This window comes from Hippoglossus hippoglossus, chromosome 18 (assembly GCF_009819705.1).
Source record: "Hippoglossus hippoglossus isolate fHipHip1 chromosome 18, fHipHip1.pri, whole genome shotgun sequence".
Taxonomy (NCBI): domain Eukaryota; kingdom Metazoa; phylum Chordata; class Actinopteri; order Pleuronectiformes; family Pleuronectidae; genus Hippoglossus; species Hippoglossus hippoglossus.
The window spans coordinates 5,841,041-5,856,808 of NC_047168.1; the positions used below are offsets into that span (position 1 = coordinate 5,841,041).

The 15,768-nt window shown below is 42.8% G+C and overlaps 1 protein-coding gene across 5 annotated transcripts in view; it reads left to right on the forward strand.

Moving 5' to 3' along the window:
• Positions 1 to 15,768, forward strand: part of kdm6ba (lysine (K)-specific demethylase 6B, a) — an 89,807-nt gene that overhangs the window by 22,088 nt on the left and 51,951 nt on the right. For 4 of the 5 annotated variants that reach the window (XM_034569400.1, XM_034569402.1, XM_034569401.1 and 1 more), the window contains exon 4: positions 10,289 to 10,351. The exons of the other annotated variant lie outside the window; for it this stretch is intronic. The gene's annotated coding sequence lies outside the window, so the exon portion shown is untranslated. The remainder of the gene's footprint in view (positions 1 to 10,288; positions 10,352 to 15,768) is intronic. 5 annotated transcript variants of the gene reach the window in all.

Below are 15,768 nucleotides of genomic sequence, written 5' to 3' on the forward strand. Positions count from 1 at the left end.
CCACTTAAGCTGCAACCCCAGCATAGAAACTCCACCGCCACTAGTGTTTTGGTGGTGTAATTGCAGCGTGACTCACACACACCCAGGCACAACTATGATTGCTCTGCCCCGTGCGTAGGCTACGAGCGTACCTACGGCGTAGATTTAATGCAGGAGCATGAATTGGGCTTTACTCTGTCAGAACTGCTCCTAATCTGTTGTCAATGTCTAGAGTTTCCATTTCACAAATGCACAGGATCTGCCTCTGATTTCTATCGATGACAGTTTAGAGATATCTTGTCAATTCACAATCTTTGTGTAGGGACATTTAACTTTCTTCTTTCTAGTGTTTTAAATATCTTTGTGTTATAATTAGTTTTGTTGTTTGGAGAACAGTGTTGGTCAGTGTGATTGAGGAGGTTACTCTCAACACCAAGTGACATAAACCGTTTTCAGAGATGACCTCCAGAGAATTGGGTCTAGACTTTCTCCGCAGTTTGCCTTTCACATATGCACAACTCAGCGAGAGATTCTCTGCTCAGATGCCTCACAACAGCAACAAATCTCCAGAGCATTCAGGTGTGGGGTGGCGCAGCAGGCAGAGCAGGGGGATGTAATGTGTTTATTCCACTGCAGATATGTATGGATGATATGGATGTGTAAAATATAGATTCTGTTGGCTGTTTGTCCTAACGGGTACAACTATGGTGGAGTAGACCCCACATTTCACCAGTTTAAAGTGCTATGAGCAACACTATCAAAAAGTATAAACCAGATTTTAATTGGAATTAGATTGGAGTTACACAATTGTCCCTTAGTTGCTTTTCAGCTGTTGGAGATTTATTCTTTTGGAGCATTTACTGCCATGTTGAAACTTCCAGATGCTGTTAGGGTTAGGAGTATGGTAGGAATAGCTCTACTGTGTTCAAGGACTTGTTAAGTTGTGGTGAAATGGAATTTGTTTTTCCTGACATATGAGGCATCGAAATATGTGAAATCCTTTTTCCTCATATTTACTGCCCAGCTCTAGAAGTATTTTAGCAACTATTGCTGTTAAAAGAATATAGTAGAACAAGGTCATCAGCATGGTCATTTATGTACACATTATTACACATTGGGCTTAAATTGCAACCCTGAGGAACACCTCTGGATGAAGAATTCAGTTTGTCCATCTCCAATTGTAACAGCAAACCTATTTTCCAAATACATCTATTCAATTGGGAAAAAGTCCAGGTTAACATGTTTGTTAATTAAAGTGAGATGGGTTCATCAAGAACCTCAAGGGTTCATCAAGGAAACCCAGTATTTAATTTAAGATGCAACAGAATAATTAGCTTGACAACCGCTAACACAGTTGACTCTCTCTCACACTCTTTCCCACACAACTTCCGACCCACTTTACAGTCAGCCACACATACAGTTCTTCTCATGCCCCCATATACAGACGCACTATCGCACTTTTCCCATAGAAACATACATATAGCCCAACTCAACACATCCTCCTCCCACACCCACACATATACACCTCCTCCCTCTCTGTGGTCCGTGTGTGTCTGTCATCCTGTCGCTGTGCGTGCGCTGTGTGTGGGCTCCACATCAAACCAGCTGCCTAACCAATAAAACCTAGTGCTAGCCACCAGGCTCAGACCAGCTAGCATGCATCACTCACTGAGAGTGTGTGTGTGTGTGTGTGTGCGCTCCATCCTCCACAGCCACCCACGGTGCTGCCACCAACAACTCTGGCTGACTTTATGGAGAGATGACTGGTTCTTTCTCAATCTCTTTCCCTCACACCCTCACCCCCATTTTCAACTTTTGTTAATTTGCACTATTTTACTTTCTCGTGGTGGATTATGTTGGTGTCGGAAAATGTTTACTGCCTAATATCGGTATCCCCATCAGCTCCCAAGAATACTCATCTGTCAGGCTTTACACTATATACCTACTGATCAGTAATCAACTGATTAACACATCTTCACAGCTTCACCATTTACTGCTGTAAAATTACATCATAATTAAAATGAAGTACATTACGTTTTTGTGTTACAGGCTCCAGTTTGATTCATCAATCATATTAGATTATTATGACTTGATTTTCTCTCATTCAGAGAATATCACTGCTTTATTTGGGATCACATGTTGTTCCTTCAGGTCAGTTTTTCTTTCCAAAGCAAACTGAGTCAGCGATGACTTAGAATCAGTTTTTTAAGTTACAGATAAAAGCGGGACTGACTACATGGCAGATCATGGGCTTCTTGCTTTTTGTTTGTCTCTCACTCAAGGGCATGCTGGTGTGTGTGTGTGTGTGTGTGTGTGTGTGTGTGTGTGTGTGTGTGTGTGTGTGTGTGTGTGTGTGTGTGTGTGTGTGTGTGTGTGTGTGTGTGCGTGCGTGCGTGCGTGCGTGCGTGCGTGCGCGCGCGCGCGCGCAGGGAAGGTAATTATTTTTTTTATTCTATGCAGTGTTTGAAGTATTTCCTTGGTCCGCTCCAAACTTTAACATCAAAAGCTTGGGTCACCCACCCCCCACATCTCTGCGTCCTCCTCCTTCCATCCCCCCCCCCCCCCCCTCTCTCTCTCTCTCTATCTACTGTGATCTGCTGAGACTAGCAGAGTGTCCTGCAGATAAAGTGGGGGCAAGTAAGATTAGACATACTGACGCCTTTACACACACACACACACACACACACACACACACACACACACACACACACACACACACACACACACACACACAGAAAACAGAGAATTTCTGACAATGACTTTATGAAGCCGTACACATCCAAAACAGTGTGTGTTTGAGCAGCTGGTACCGCCAGTTCTTTCATCATCACTCTGCAACCATGTTTGAAACACAGTGCTATTTTTACCCCACAGTCAGACCCACAACGCACAACATGACTCACAAGTCACTATTAGCCAAACACACACACACACACACAACTTGAGGATTTCCACTGAGATGCACGTGGTGGTGAAAAAGTCTCACACGCTTGTCCACTGCCCAAGTAACAAATGTGTGTTTTCCTCTGTTGCTACGGTGTGTGTTCGTGTGTTTGCATGTGTGGATTTCTGTGTATGTGTGTCACGTGCCTCTAAGGGAGACGCTGAACAGCTGCATGTGGTTTTTGTTTGAGTATCTGACAGCGGCTGGCCCCTCTCTCCTGTCTGGACTCATGGGTGAGCCCTCCTCTTCATTCGCCCGCTATCAAAGCACTGACCAAATAAAACACACACACACACACACACACACACACACACACACACACACACACACACACACACACACACACACAATGGCACATTCACCACACATACTACTTCTTTTGTTTATTGCTCTAAGAGGAGCCAGATGCGAACTAACACATGCACATGCTTATATTCCCCAAACTGGTGTGTGTGTGTGTCCCTAGATGTTTTTTGCATTTCGTGTGTGTGTGACTGTTCTTTTGTGTTTGCAAGTTTCATTTGTTCCTGAGTCTTTCTGTAACTGTACACACATGTCTATACATGTGGGGATGCAGTATGTAAGCATACTGTACATGATCCTGAGTAAAGTTATATGTGTGTGTTCTATTTCTCTTGGTTACCGAGCTCTATTTGTCCAAACCTGGCTTTTCTCTCTCGTTGTGCTGACTCAGCTGATCTGGTGCATTTAATAGGGTGTGTGTTGCAGCTCTAGCAGCGTTTAATAGAGTCTGTGTGCTTTCTGGGCTCCAATTCATGACACAGTCAACCAACAAGTCTCTGAACACTGTGTGTGTGTGTGTGTGTGTGTGTGCGCGCGCATATACATACATACTGTGATGACAGTTTAACATGAGTCATTTCAGTATATGTGTTGGCAGAGGTATCCCAAAATTATTTACTATGTATTTGGTCATTATAAAGGTGGACTGATGAGGTGTGTGGCTGTGTCTTCGTTCATGTGCACACATGTGTGCAGTGATGTATTGACCTTGTCTCTCATTGCCACTTCCCAGAAGGTTGATGAATAAATAAAGGTGTGACGCCTCTCCAGCGAGCCTGTGTCTGCTGCTAGCGAGACAGAATGACACAAAGACGCGCACACACACACACACACTTAAAAAGCTATTCTCCACTCTGTTTGCAAAGCTAAATTTGTACAATTTACAATGGAATAATGTTGGTTGTCTGTGAGACTGTGACCCAGAATGATACCTTTCTGTGCCTCTGCATTTATATGAATTTTAAGGTGTGTGTGGGAGGGGAGGGGGGCATCAGGTTCCTGCCCAGGTTCCCACCCATCCCTGGTGGCCCCCATGTGTGGAGCTTGTTTTGTGTTTCATAACCCTCATGGTTATATTTTTAAACTGCGTCCAAGTTACCTGGTGCAGATTTTAGATCAGAGTTTAGCACTGTGCAGTACCACATACTTGCAGAGAAATTTCACTTTAACTGGAGGTCTGAACACTGCACAGGCTCTGTTTGCACCTGGGGCTCTTTATTTTTTTTTTAGCTTTGTTACTATTAATATGTACGATGACCTTTGAAGTGGAAATGTAACTTACCATTCTCAACTTTTTGGGGATGAACTATCTTAAAGGTATTTAGTAAAGGTATATCTGTTGATACAGTATGAAGGAGTTTATATTCCAGTTAAGCACATGCACAGTTTCAGTTGACAACATCGGTCTTGAAGTATGGACAGGTGCTCCTGAAGCTAAATCTTGCCCTGGGCCCTTAAAAGCCTGAGGCCGAACCCATGTTTATTTACTGTATATATAGTTGTGTGGATGTGTCTGTTTAGAGGAGCTTTCAATGCCAGTTCTTAAGCAGCTCAGCAAAAAGCCACATAGATCAAAGCTCTGGCTTCCATAAAAATGACTTAAATGCGTGGAGAAGCTGTGTAGAGAAAATGGAAAACACACACACACACACACACACACACACACACACACACACACACACACTTTCCTACACACCCACTCTGCATGCACACACAAGCGTGAGGTGGGAGTGGTCAGAAGATAAAGTGCCAGACCACTGCTGAGGGGTGGGTCAAAGGTCAGTTCAAACAGTCAGGTCTCTGCACGTGTCCCAAGCAGGTGTCCTAGCAACCAGGCGGAGGGAGGAGAAGTTTACAAATACACAGTGACAAAAGAACATGTAAGCAGTCAAGAGTCAAACATCCTTTTTTTCTCAAACACAAACATTTAAAATCTCATACAACACATGCTCCAGCATATTGAACACAGTTGTGGGCTTTTTCCTTCTCACGCTGATTTAGTGCTTCTGCGTCATTTGGTTGTCTCCACCCACCAAATTTCATTCCATCCTTTAATTAGTACAACAAAAGGCCTTATTCGCAGAACAGCATCACCCACTGTATATTCAGTCAGTCACATGATACGCCATGATGCACTATGTGACAAAGCTAACTGAAAGGCCAATTTGGGTGCTGCCCTTAAATTTTCCAAAACAAACTCATCTTTATTTTATTTAACATGTGTTTCTTTGTGGATCCTAATTTTGCGTTACATTATAATTACATTTCTCTAACTTTACACAGTTTATTCTACAGAGTTGCTCTTTTTCAAATAGACTTGCTACTATCATGTCTAAGTCAACTTGTGTCATCAGTTTGCCTGTGATGGTCGTGTTTTGTTTTTTCTGTTTCTCCCCTCTCCATTTTTGTCTGCATTATTTCACTCCCACAGACCTGGGCCATGAAAGCACCACAGCTCTTAGTGAAATGACTAACACATGACTGTCATGAACTCAAGTGAACTGTGGCCTTATGAGGAATCACAAGTCAAAAGATGGTATTATCATATCTAGACATTGACTATTGCTTACCAAAGTTATGTTTTATTCAGTTTTTACATTTATCTGCAGTTTTTTTGTTCGTGTGTTTTCTTTTAAGTTAGTTTCCTCCTTTATGTTCTTTCGATCGAAATGTACATTTTCTTCGACACTCTTAAAACTTACACATGGTTTTCATAAAAGTACATTTCTCTTTCCCCATTTAAAGAGAAGGGTACTACATGTAGTACATAGCATGCAGACAACGTTTGATGTGGGCTTACAGGTTTAAGGTCACCCTGGTTTAAGTAAGCAATAAATTCCTTCATGCCCTGGCTATGTCTCTCTCAGACACACTGCACATATAATGACTTGTCCCCACTGAGGTCAGGGTTGCACACATCAAAGAAGAGCAGACAGACGAGTCAGAGCCACTTTCAGACATGCACGTTTCTCCGCCAGATGTGCTGGCCATTTTACATGTCCACCTCAAGCTTTAATTTTTTTGTAAATGTCAACCCACAATCAAGCTATTACACAAATAAGACTATATACACAATAGAAGAAATTCATACCTTCACATCCTGTTCCACCAAGACACCCAAATGACCCAATTACCATTTCTTATGCCTAGAAATACAATTTGTTGTGTGATTGGCAGGAAAAGAAAATTGCATCCTGGTGAAATTAATATACTTTAAAGACGTGGTATAGGATGGGGACACAGATTTGCGTGCTACCCGGCATTTTCAGCAGTATCAGAAGCATTTCCGATGCTCGCATCTCTACTTGTTGCCAAACCCTAATGTGTGTCATGTCTCGCTCTCTCTTCCCCTCCTGCAGACCCACAGACCCACTTTGTCGGCAGTGCGCTGTCTCTCCCATCTTTTTTGTCATTGATTAGACAAGCAGTACAATGTTGAAATAGCAAATCCCATGATGCTGTTTCTCATGCAACCTCCATACAACACCCACACAAACATGCCGATTAGATGCAGTAGTGCAAGAGCTATACATTTGTATCTTTTACACTAATTTTGTGATGTCTTGACTAATAGGGATTCCGAATGAGAGGTTGAACAGGAAAAGGTGCAGGAGACAGAGAATCTGAAAGGAAAATTTCATGACAGGGAACAAAAGAGACTGAGCAGAGTGGTGAGAAAAAAGAGAGAAAAAGGCGACAGAGATGTGAACATATGGATGGAGCAGGGAGAGAGGAGGAAGCCAGAGAGAACTAATTAAAGAAAGTAGAGTTTTAGTTGGGTGTTGATTCCATGAGGAGTAATGGTCCCAGGTGTGTGAGATGAGGAGTAACAGAGGAAATGAGCGTAGGGGAAGGAAAGTAGGTCTTCGTACGCCATATGTTCTCTATATTCCCCTCTTTCTTCTGACTCGCTTTCATTCCCTTTCATTTCAAACCTTGCACTGGCTCACTGAGACCAGCTGATGTTCCATTGCTCGTCTTCCTCCTCTCCATACTGTATTTCTCCCTGCATGTTTAGCAGTTATTGCATTGTACTGCAGGTTAAGCAAGGTGACACTGGGATTGAGTGGGTGGTGGTTTGGAGACAGAGTGATTGTGTGGCTGTTGCCGTATGTTTTTATGTGCATTTCACTAAGCCTCAATAGCGTCTATGATTTGTCCTCACAATGCAAGGCGTGTTTTTTGGAGATTTCTATTTGCTGTACCTTCTGTAGATTAGATTTCAATATTTGTCTTGTGCGTTCTGTGTTATTTTTGTGTTAACTTCTCTGTTCTCTGTTTACATTTCATATGGTTTGATTATGCATTTCTTTGTGTGCATTGAATGAGACTGCAGCTCCACCAAAGGTTTTACTTTAGGTTTGGTTGCTCAAGTATGATCGAAATGCCTCTTTGCAAGGTTGCATGTGTAGAGTCCACATATATCCCTACTAGTGTTCCATTCCTTGACCACAGAAACAGACCACAAGTTTGAAATGACATGTCATCTTAAAATAGCTAAACTCACTCACCCTTCCCTCAATGAAGCCCCACTCTGTCCAGATGACCACCCCACCCCCCTCGATCACTGATCTCTCCACCACGTCATGAAATGCAAGCTACTCCCATTGTACATTCCACTCAGAGGAATGAGCCAACTCCCCTGTAAATTAGAGAGCAAGGGTCTGGTCATTGTTTTCTCCCAAAGAAAAGAGAGCAAGCAAACAGGAACGAAGCAGCCTCCAACTAGTGGTTAGCTGGCATTACTGGTGAGGGGACCAGAGGGAAGCTGCTGCTGCTGTGTCACCAGGTTGGAGTGCCTCAAGGCTCCGTCCCAGGGCCCCTCTGTGAACTCTCTTTTCTCCTTCTCTCCCTCTCTCTCTCTCTCTCTGTTGTGACTGTTTGCATGTGAGTCTGTATGTGTGCCCTTGTGTGGGCCCTCAGGCTGTTGTCAAGCAGATCATGGTAGCTGCTGCGAGTCAGCTCAGCTGTCTGTGTCTACCTACATACCTCTATTCCCTAAAAAGAGGGAAAGAGAAGAAAGCAATGAGGGAGACAGGGGATGGGAGGAGGGGGTTACAACAGAGAAATGGAGCGAGCGCATTCCTCGACGTGCACAAAACATGTCCGCAGGGGGAACTGCAAGCCCAGCAAGATTCACAGACTCCTAGAGTCTTAATATAAGACTCTCCTCCTCCCGCTTCCCCTTCCTTGTTTTCCTCCCTCCCCTCCTCCCCCTCTCCTTGGCCCTGGAGTGGTTTAGGCGAAGGGATAATCGGTGGAGGAATTCCAAAAGGCAGGAATCCAGGGATTATCCAAAGAGAAAAATGGTGGATGATGGAATATTTTAGGGTTTACCTGAAATGATTGCCTGGGTTTTGCACTCTAAGGTTTGAATTTGTGACAGAATGACAGATTTTAGTTTAATTGACATAACAATGCAACAACGGCCTAAATTGGATTATTTTACGTGTGTGTGTGTGAGTGAGGCCATATGCAATGATTGTCAACATTAAGCCCATCTGTCTGCAGTGGTGATCTCCCAGACAGAGTGGGAATATTCAGGATTTTTCTCACCTTTTCTTCTAAAAACAGTTACAATTTCCCTCACTGCGAGCTAGCAACTCAACAAATCACGACTGTTTGCTGTCCTGGCTCCTAAATGGTGGAACGAGCTTCCCATTGACATCAGGACAGCAGAAAGTCTGCACATCTTTCGTGTATGGTTAAATACCCGATGTGCTTCTAGACTGACTTCTTTGAATTTTGAATAGAAAGTCACAGCCCTGTTGTCAAGTAACTGTAGCTGATAGCCGTGTGCAGCCAGTAAGAATTAAGTTAGTTTAGCTTTAGTCAAGATAGGTATCAGTAATTTGATACCAAGTTTCACCAATTACAAATGCTTGTGTTCAACTCAACTTCAACTCGGCAGCCAATCTCGTCTCATCTGGGTCAGTCCAAATATGATAATGAAGTAATGAATTATGCCTTAATAGCTAACAGATATCCAATTAGAGCTGAAATGTCAGTATTTAGTGCTTTGTTACAATACTAAACAATTCATTGGTTGACAACATAATTAACAGATTAATTGACAAGTAAAACAGTTACTTACTTTTCTAATTAAATCAAACTGAGACTAAAATAACCCACTACATATTGTAGTCAAATTCATCCATCTGTACTTTCCTCAGCAATGAATTTTAGTCTGTTGTATCTTCAACATTCTCATAATCCCTTTGACCTTCTTTATATTCCACAAAAACAGCCAACCTGTATTATAAATAGAGGTTGGTAGTAGGATGGTGTAAGATACTGTTAAATTATCCGTGTGAGGCTGTGTTATTGTCAACAAGCTGCATCTTTGGGGCTTAGCTCCTCCTGTCCTATTTAGCTGGTCGATAAACAGGCTTTAAGTATGGTGATGTCTGATATTGCGCCTTCTTACATCATGTTGGTATCTTGTTTATGTATTTTGTGTGGCAGTGTGTTATTTTTGCGTGTCTGTCAATATTTCTCCAAGTGTGTGTGTGTGTGTGTGTGTGTTGTGTCTAGTTTTGGATGACAGAGGATATAATAACAGTGGGTGCATGTCTTGCCTGGCAGCTGTAATCACTCTGTGAGGTTGGTCAGTACATAGCGTTCTGTTTGTGTGTGTGTGTGTGCATGTTTCATATGTACGGGGATATTTACATCAGATTTTATGTATTTTTAAAACGTCTTCCCATATATCCTCCTATGTTATCCTCTCGTGTTTGTTGTTGATTTATACTCTGGCTGTGTTTTACTGTGTATGTGTTTGTAATTGTCCTAGATGTACATTTGTTGCAGTGGGGTTGAATCACACATTCATGCCTGAACAAATCCTGCTTCAATTTCAGTTTTTTTTAGATTTTGAGCCGTTGGACAAAAGATTTTTACTCAATTGATGATATAGTTCTGCAAATTGCATAATGTGTGTAGTTTCATACATTTGTGAGTCAGTTGGCTTCTCACTTCTACCCTACATCGCTAAAAGTATGTGGGTAATGTTTTTTTGTATGTGTTTATTATTTCTTATTTCTGTGGTATACTTTTTTCCAGGTGCAGACGATATTTGGCCCAACCAGTACAGTCAGCACTTATGAGTGTGCACAGTGGTGGCAGGTAAGAAGAACAAGTGTGTATGTGCACGCATGTGTGTGTGTGTGTGTGAGTGTGTTTGTCTGTTTCTAGCCTAATAGATTATCGATGCACTGCTGAGTTGGTTGGCTACAGCAGACAGTGGAAATGGGCCTAGATTCCCCCGAGGAAACAAGATATCTCAAACACACACATTCACACACAAACACAGCTAACACACACATACTTCTACATACACAGGCACAAAAAACCTCTAATGTGCTGGACTTTATCGCACATTTTACATACACACTCACATGCACACACACTTTTGTACAATTAGACACACCACACACCTGCTGTGTTTTTAGAGGAAGCTGAGCTCCATTCTGCCGGTATCTGAAGATGAAAGGGGGAGAGCGGAGACAGACAGACAGGAGGAAGAGGAGGAGACCACGATAAGGAAGCAGAGGAGGAGAGAGAGGGAGACAGGCAGGGAGGTAGAGGACAAAGAAAGAGACCAGATAAAGAGGAAGAGGAGGAGCAGATGAGCAGAGTGATAGGCAGCGCTTCATGCTTCAGCCTCTCCTCCATTCATCTCCCTCACTCTCCTTTGTGAACAGATGGGTGGAGGTATCATACTGTAATGCAAGTCAGAACAGGGAAAAGGGACAGACAGACAAATACATACAGTACATTTAAAATGGCAGTCACAAATGGATGCACACACACACACATTTTCGCTCCAGCAGGCAATACTTTGTGTCCCTTGTTCCTCTCTGTCTCCTCACCTTCACCACACTCATATTTGCATATGACAGATCACTGTGTGTGTGTGTGTGTGTGTGTGTGTGTGTGTGTGTGTGTGTGTGTGTGTGTGTGTGTGTGTGTGTTTCTGTGCGCAGCAGCCATGAACTAGTCAGGTCAGACAGGTTCTACAATCTTGTTCCCACAGACAATGCAACAAATCTGAACTGAGACCAGGGATGTTTCCTATTCCTGGACAGAGACACACACACAGAGGGGGTGGGAGCGAGAGGCTGCAGGCAGATGATGAATCAGATGAACAGAGGGAAGAAAGAGATAAGGCGGGGTACAGAAAAAGGAGGCTGAGAGGGAGGAGGAAAAGAAGGCATCAAACTTGTGAGCCCCGTGGGTCTTTGCACAGGGAGTTGGGGGGGAAATAGAAGCATGGTGGAGAATTCAAATGTCTCAGTGCCAGTGAGTTCACCAGCAGCCTGTGCTGGATCCATCGCTCAACATACATGCACTGCATGCCTGTGTGATGAAATTTGTGTCATGTGGCGTTACATTGTTAAAGCTACTATGGGGAGCGTTGTGCGTAGGCAACTTCAAATGACACAGGAAAGACAACAGTTTGACATTTAAGAGCTTCAGCACCTTGACATTTTGTAGACACACGCAAACAGCACACAGTACAGAAAAAAAACGACAACAATTATAGTGAACTTCACGTGCAGTTGAATGTTTTACAAATGGTTAATGACTTAATTTATCAATAAATAGCTGAATAGAAATCACACAGTATAGGATAAAAAGGTTATATTGATTAGCGATTAAGATTTTCTGATTATCAATAGCGGTCACAATAATGTGAATCATTAAACTTTAAGGTGAAGACAAGTTTTAAGGTTAGGCAAAGGTTAGCATTATGTCAAGATCAGGATAAGGGTCATGGTTTGGCAAGAAGTAGTTATGGTTACGGTTAGAGTAAGTCTCCAGGAAATTAATGTAAGTCCTCCAGTCTGCATTTCAAAGTGTCCCTGGGTTAGACACTAAACCCTAAATTGCCCCTGACTGCTGTTCCCTCAGTGTTTGATGTGAGATGGAGAAGCACTATTTATAGAAGTGCTGTATCAATTTGTGTGTGAATGGTTGAATGTGACTTTGAGAAGTCGTTAAGATTTGAGAGGTGATATTTAAATGAAGTCCATTTACCAAAAACAATCCCCGTAGGGATAGTTTGACATTTTTGGAAAAACACTTGATACACAGCTTGATACAGACATGATGTCCGGACATTTTCCTGAAATTTTCCAGGACATTTCAGGGGCCCTTTCCAATCTGCCCTCGAGTAAAATGTCTAGGTGAGTCCATGTGAGAAAGTAGCAGGAAAAATCCGGAAAATCCACAGCGGGTGGGCGTATTGATGATGTTTTTAACACACGACAGAGGCAAAACTGAAAAATATCTCAGGCTCACCCAGACTCCACCCCTCACCTGAAGGTTTTAATGAAACTTGTCTGACTAGGACAATCTCCTACTGTGCTCTTCGCATGTGAAGAGCCAACTCGGAAGATGTCCAGGCCCAGTTTTCTGGACATATTCCCAAATTCATGTTTTGAAAACCGCTTTATTGACTTTCTTGGCTATGGATGAGAGGATCGATTCTGCTCTTTCAGGGGAACTGACATCGTAAAGTCTTGTCATCATTGTGAGTTTTCCAGGCAACCAGCGGAGACTTGAGGAAGTTAGTGCCCCAAGCAAAGAACTGGTGCAGCACAACAGCCCAGATGTTCCAGTAAATGATCACACAGTGCCGTCTCCAATCAGCTTTTTAATTTCAGTGCATCAACCTCAGTTTATCTCTCCCCAGTCTTTCTCCATGAAGAACCAACAGCAGAAGGGGAAGGAGAGAGGGGATGATATTTGATGGAGGGGGAGAAGGAGGAAGGGGGGGGGGGGGGGGGGGGGGGGGGTGTTAGAAGAGACAGTGCCTAAACCAGTGTTAATTGAACACAGCTGTACCTCGTTAAACATTAATTGACAATTAATCAGCTCTCACACTCACACACACATACACACACACACACACACTCACACACACACACCTTCAGTTATATCTTTTAAAAGAGAGAGAGAGAGAGAGGGGAATAAAGTAAATTATTCACGGTAGCACAAGGAAAGCCTGTTCTAGCTCAGCCTCCCTCTCACTTTCTCTTTCCCCCATCTTTTTAGTGTTCCTCTCCCTCTCCGCGCTCCATTCAGCCCATTAATCTAGTTTTCTGCCTTTATCTCCGCTTCCTTCCCCTCATCCATTCTGTAGTTCATCCAAAGACAGAGAGTGAGGAAGTGAAAGAAAGATGTCACAACAAGGAAGGAAATGCCAGAGGGGAAAAGAAGGGATGGAGGATGGGGAGGAGAAAGGAGAGGCCCTGATGCTGTATGAAGTGAGGCAGGAGGAACAGGAATATTAGTGAACACATTGCGTGTCTCCTCACATAAGTTCGACTATAACTTGAACCTGCTGGTAACATGACATTGACAATCATCCATGCAGTTTTCTCAGGTTAGTCATTGCACACAATAGGAAAACATAAAATCAAAGTACGACAAAGAAAGAGATTAGTGCAATAGTGTAGATAAAATCAACATCTGGCAAAGAGAGAACAGACCTAGCTCAGTTAACGGCTAATTCTCACCTGGTTAAAAGTCACATCTGCCCACCTCTGCTCTCTATGATCAACCTTATTATGTTTTGATTCAACCTAAACCACAATTTGATGATTTAGACACATGTCCCTGCTTTTCTTATCAGAGAACTCAATGAGCAAATACACAGACTTAGAGGGATTTCACACCTTAAGTCCAGACATCCTGACTTTTCAAACTAGTCTGAACCAAATTAACAGATGTGAAAGGTTCCTCGGACCAGCAGACCAAAGTTTTGTCTGGCAGAAAGGGGTTGTCTGAGTCCGGATCAAACTGAACCATGTTTATTTGGATAGTTCAGAATTGGCATTAAACAATAGTAGAAGAAAAAGAAGCAGCCCACAGGATTGCTTGCATTCTTTGCCTCATTTTGCTGATAGTAATACCATAATTATATTACCGTGGCAACGGAATAAACCAAGTGAACTGGCTCATTTGTTTTCTTTTGTTTTTTTTAAATATATTTGATGCGCTTTGTCCAAAGTTTTTTAATACGATAGCCAAATTGGCATCACGCCGATGTCAGACGTATGCTCATATAAAGACTAATCAATGTCAAGTATACGTAGACAGGACATGCATAAGTCATACAAGTCTTGAGTTCACTCCCTAAATTACAATGTGAAACCAAAGCTAACTGAATCAAATGTGAACAACATAACAACTTGGTTCAGACTTTCGGGTGTGAAAACTCCCATAATCAGTGGTCGTTAATGCTGCCTGCTAACAAGGAAAATAATAACTCCTGCCCGGCTGAACCTAAGTCAAATCACCATTTTATCACACAGTCATGTGATGACTAATATCAACACCTGTTCTGTGTTCTTGAAAATCAATGGAAAGTTCTATTGTTAATTTTTCTGTGACACAGACCAGTCATGTCTTAATTGGCTTGTGTCCTTTTTCCAGAAACCGCATTCAAAGTGTTGTACACCACCACCTCAGTTTGGCCATCCACAAGGGTTCTGGTGATGTTTGACCATCCCACAAGCACTTTTTGGGTTGAAGCTGCACCCTCCAGTTTTGGAGTGTGTGGATGATTGAGAGCCAAACTTGAGAAAAGATGTGTATTATTAGATTTAGCCAGCGAGTGTGGATGTTCCTCTCAGAGCAACCTGTGAATGCTGCTGTAGTGTATATCCATGTGGCCACAGGCACTTTCTGTTCCTACTGTAGTGTTTGAAGAGTTGCACCGTGTTTGCAGTAAACCCAGTCTTTCCTGCAGATCCGTTGTGTTGGGCTGTTCTGCCCAGTGCCTCTGGCTCTTATATAACAGTACAGATTATAGCAACTAGTATAACCTGCAGTGCACTCACTGACACACATTCTTTGTCTCCCGTGTTCCCTCGATCTGTCACTATCTTCTCTGCCCTGCTCGCACAATTAAACGCTCTCTTTAATGCTTTGTTTCCCTCGCTCTCTTTTCTTTATCCATTGCTTCTTTCTCTCTCTCTTCTCTCTTTATCTGTCACTTTGGCTGCATCCCAAAATTCCCAGCTATTATTCACCCTCTCTGCGTTTCAACCTCTTTTTCTCTCTTTTTCACTGTCCCCTCTATCTGTCACATCTATCTGCCCTCATCTAAGTCTCTCTTTCCCTCTCTCTCTGTCTGGGCTCCAGCTCAAATATTACAAATGCTATTGCATGCTGGCTAGAGGCCAAATCAGCAAGGCAATAAATCAATACAGTGAGAGAATTATGTAACGTCCCACCATATTGACTGGCCTTCTCTCCTCCTCCTCCTCCCTGGGAGGTTTCCTCTTCCGCTCCTTGCTCTCTGTTATCGACTCACTTTGTTTTACTTCCCTTTGTTTGCTTTTTACCCCTATTTAACCAGACAAATTCTCAAAGACTTATTTACAGCATTGGCCTCAGAGATAGTTTTGGGGTGAAGACAGAGTACACATAAGCTGCTTTCAGACATGCACTGAACTCGGGAGATTCTCCACACTTTCTCCGGAGAAGGTGCATGTGTAAACGCAAATGTCCAAGTGAGAGCCTCTGGATTG